This window comes from Rattus rattus, chromosome 1 (genome assembly GCF_011064425.1).
Source record: "Rattus rattus isolate New Zealand chromosome 1, Rrattus_CSIRO_v1, whole genome shotgun sequence".
NCBI classification, from domain to species: Eukaryota; Metazoa; Chordata; class Mammalia; order Rodentia; family Muridae; genus Rattus; species Rattus rattus.
The window spans coordinates 145153491-145158490 of record NC_046154.1 but is presented as its reverse complement, the minus strand read 5'-3'; the positions used below and the strand labels follow the sequence as shown (position 1 = coordinate 145158490).

At 37.0% G+C, this 5000-nt stretch overlaps 1 protein-coding gene across 1 annotated transcript in view; it reads left to right on the top strand.

Moving 5' to 3' along the window:
• Positions 1-5000, top strand: part of Cpa6 (carboxypeptidase A6) — a 323751-nt gene that overhangs the window by 264754 nt on the left and 53997 nt on the right. The gene's annotated exons all lie outside the window — the stretch shown is intronic.

The following is a 5000-nucleotide window of genomic DNA, read 5'->3' as shown; positions in this document are numbered from 1 at the left end:
AGATGGAAGTCAAAAGAAAACTTTAGGGAATAGGTTCTCTCTTTGCACTGTGGGATCCAGAGATCAAACTCAGGTTGCCAGGCCTACATGGCAAGTAATTTTACTCACTGAGCCATCTTGTCAACCAAAACTATTGAAATTCTTCAGAACACAGAATCAGAGGAAATATTTCTGAACAAATTTTATGAAGCCAACATCACTTTGATCCTTGAACCAAAAACATTGTCAGAAGCTGCCATCCCTTATGAACACTGATGCAAAAACCATTCGTAAAATTTGACCCACACAAACCAACATCAAAGATTATGTGCTGTGATAAAATGGGACTTACTCCTGGTATACAAGGCAAGCTTTTAAAAACACAAATCAATCAGTGGAATGCATCTCACTGACAAACCGGAAGATTATAATGATCGTCTCAATTGACTGAGAAAAAAAGCATTTAAGAAAGTTCAGCATCCTTGATTTTAAAAACAGTATGGGTTTAGAAGGAAAGTTCCACAACATAAAAGACTTTTATGGAAAATCCCCCACCGCTATCATAATCAGTAGGAAATAACTGGAAGATTTTCCGCTAAGATCTAGCACAACAGAGGATGCCTATGCTGACTCTTTCTACTCAACATCATATTGAAAGTCGTAAAAGTGTAAGAAGATATGAGAAGCAAGTAAAAAGGATCTAAATCAGAAAGAACAAAGCAACACTACCTCCCTTCTCAATGACGTGATTCCACATGTGGAAAACTCCACTTTACACATGTTCACACATGGATAACCACAACTAATACATGAATTTATAAAGATACAAAGATAAAAGCTACAGAATCACAAAACCCCAGTAACTCATATGCACAAACAATAACCTAGCTGGGAAAAATAATGTCTCTTACAACAGTATCAAAAACTAGAAATGCAACTGAAAGAAGTAAAAGATTAGTACCCTAAGAATTATAAAGCATGAATACAAGAAAACGAAGAGAATACAAGGATACAGAAAGATAACCTATGTTCATGGATCAAAAGAATATTGCTAAAACACCCATACTATGAAAAACAATACAGAGGCTTAACATAATATATAACAAAATCTCAATGGTATTCTCCACATAAGTAAAGACTTAAAATCCATAAGTCACACACACACACACACACACACACACACACACACACACACATACACACACACACACACACACATTGACTAGATGAGGCAATATTGAAAGACTTGGAGGCTTCATATTTCCTGATATAAAGTGACATTGCAGTCTGGGTATGTTCCGGTAATCACACCATTCAATAGGCTAAAGAAATAAATTGAACTCCTACAATTTTGAAGCACTGGGGCTGGACAAACAGCTCAGTAGTTAAGGACAAGTATTGCCACAGGACCCAAGTTCGGTTTCCAACATCCACATGGAGGCTCACAACTACCTATAACTCAAGTTCTAGCAGTCCTAACACTCTTCAAGCACCAGGCATGCACATGGTACCCATACATACATGCAGCCAAAATAGGCACATTATATTGACATAAAAACAGAAACAAAGACCAATGAAACAAATAAAGTGCCCCGTAAATAGATAAAAATTTAGAACTAATTTTCAACAAGGGCATCAATAAAACAGATAGTCTCTTCAGTAACTGATACTAGAGATACTGGGTTTTTACATGCAAATTATTGAAATTGAACTAAAAAATTAACTCAAAATAGGCAAAAGACCTAAATCTAAAACCTTAAACCACAAAACCCTCAGGAAAGAACATAAAAGAGAGAAAGCTGCTTGCTATAACCTTAAGGTTTTGGATATCACACCAAAAGCCCAAGCAACAAAATAACCAACTATTCCTACAGCAAAATGGAAAGCTTCTATAGAGCAAAGGAAGCAACAATATGAAAAGTTAAACACTGGACAGAGAAAGTGTATTTGTGAACAATAAATAGTTAACACCTAAAATACTTATGAGTGTTATGGGCTATGGATGTGTAGCCCGATAGTAAAGTGCTTGGGTATAGCATATGCAAGGCCTTGGTTCAATCCCCAGTGCTACATTAGCAGGGTGTCATATTACATCCAGAAATCCTAGTGTTCAAGAGGCAGAAGCAGTAGAACTGTAAATGTAAATTTAAAAAAATCCATTAAAAAAAATCAGGGTTACCCTTGGCTGTGTGGAGCTTTTAAGGCCAGTTTGGTAGAGCCGGTTCAGTAGATAGATGGAGTGTGGTGTTCCTGGAGGAGTTATGTCACAGATAAGGGCTCTGATGTTTCAAAACCCTCAAGCCATTCCCAGAGCACTTTGTCTTGTTCTTATGATTCAAGTTATGAGCTCTCAGCTTCTACTCCTGTTGCCATGTCTGCCGCTTGCTGCCATACTTTCCTGCCATGATAGACTTTTATTCCTGTGGAACCATTCACAAATTAAATACTTTATTCTACAAGTTGCCTTGGTTATTGTATTTTATTACAGCAATGGAAAAGTAACAATACAGCTTATTTTTAAAAATCAAATTTCCAGGGGGTTGGGGATTTAGCTCAGTGGTAGAGCGCTTGCCTAGGAAGCACAAGGCCCTGGGTTCGGTCCCCAGCTCCGAAAAAAAGAACCAAAAAATATATATATATATATATATCAAATTTCCAGTATTTGTATAATGAAGGCATTAGTTAATAAAACTTTTGTTTATGCATGGAAGTTCTGTTGATTTTAGCTGGCCAACAAATTATTCTTTGGCGTAAAAATGAAAGAACAAGAAGGCTTATGTTTCATATTATTTTATTTTATTTTTGAGACAGAGTATGTAACTCTGGAATTAGCCTGGAATTTGCTATGTAGTAGATTAGTCTGTCCTATTCTATCCACCTGTCTCTGCCTTCTAAGTGCTACGATTAAAGTTGTGTGCCATCATACCTGGAAAAAGAATCAAAATTTAAGGACCACATGGAGAGAGGATTGGATAGTTAGTTTTTTGTTGACTTGATACAACCTAAACATACCTGGAGGAGGGAAATCTCAATTGAGGAACTGCCTCCATCAGATTGGCCTGAAGGAAAACCTGTGGGACAGTTTCTTGATTCATGATTGATACAGATGAGCCCAGTCCACTGTGGGGGGTAGCACATCAGTGTTGGTGACCATGGGTTCTACAAGGAACAAAGCTGAGCACGTCATGGAGAGCAAGTCCAGAAGCTCAGTTCCGTGGCCTCTGCTTCAGTTTCTACCCCAGGTTCTTGCTAGAGTTCCTACCCTGACTGACCTATAATGACAGACTGTGACATATGAAGGAAAGCCAAATAAACCCTTTCCTCCACAAGCTGCTTTAGGTCAGGGTCTTGGTCACATCAACACACAACAAATTAGAACTAGGGGAGTGGTCATTATATTAACAGTGTGCAAATTTCAGCTCTAAAGACCTAGAGACCACCCATGGCAAACAAGTGCCTGCAGTTAACAGTGCTGTATCATATCTTCTAACTCTTGCTATGAGGTTATAACTCATCTTAGGTGTTCTTACAACACAAAACACAGTAAAGAGAGCAACAGGAAAATTTCTGAGGCCTTGTATGTGTTTACAACACAGATTATAATGATAGCGTCACAAAGGTATACTTGTCTCTAAATTAAGGAAACTTCATACAGCTTTCTGTATGCTAATCACACTTTAATACTCTGGAACTATTTTTAAGAGATACTTTGAATTACACTCTTAATATGTTTTAATTTTTTTTAAAAAATAACCTGAATAGGTATTAAGTGAAAAGACTTCTTCCCTCACAGTATTCTGGTCCTATTCCTCAGAGACATCCATTGTTAGAAATTTCCTATGTGTTTCTAAGTTATTGCGCACAGAGATAAACATGCATCAAAAAGAACTCTTTAAGCAATTCTATTTCATATAGGCAAAATAGTTGTTTTTCAACCTGATTTATCATACACTATGGAATTCTGTTTGAGCCCAAAATTACAACGTGATGAGGCATCAAATTCAAGTAAAACCCAGTCATAAGAACAAAATCTCAGGTTGGAGAAACAGCTTAGTCAGAAAAGTACTTGCCCTACAAGTACAAGGACCTGAAGGAAGTCCTTAGACTTTTTACAGTGCTGGGTGTATAGCGGGCACACACTTATAATCCCAGCCCTCGGGAAGTGGAGGCAGGTGAATAGATGGAATTTACTAGCCCGCCAACATAGCCGACTTGGAAAGTTCCAGGTCAGTAAGACCGTATCTTTAAAATAAAACTAAGGTAGATAGCATCTGAAGAATGGCACTCTTCATTGTCCTCTGGCCTGCACATAAACATACACACATGTGCAACTTCACAGACATGAATATACACACACAACAAGACCCCAAAGGAGCTATAATGATGATAAAGATGTTATCCACTAAACTTTCCAAAGAGAAGTCAGGAGCAAACAAAATAAGTTCCGAGGCTGGAGTCATGGGACATTAATAGTGTGTGGTGTGATGTGTCAGGGAACACCCTCGACCACATCTAGTTAATTATTTTGGCTAAAAGTAAATGGAGTCTAAAATTAACATATTTTTATTTATTGATCAATTCACATATACACATATTTATATGCTCATGTATACATTTATATTCATATAAATTTCCAGGATGCAGATCAGAGGGGAAATATTTACCTAGTATGTATAAGGTCCTGAATTTAATGTCCAATACCACAAAAAAGAAAAAACTCTATAATTATTACTTTAATGAAAGCCCAAATATTTAGCCAGAGCTGAAACACTGTAAGAAGTTATTCATTCACTCTGTTTATTGGCTCTACTAATAAATGAATAATCAAGAGCTATTATTATTGGTAAGAAAGTATCAATATGGGTATTATTGCTAATAATAGTGGTGTTCAAGAGTCTCACTCACAGAAAAAGAGCACATTAGCTTGTTACCTTTTAGCCCAGCAGTAAGTGTCTTTCACACGTTTTCCCCTTAAACTCACTTTTTGGTATCAATTCTTAAGGAAAATGTCTCCTTTGTCT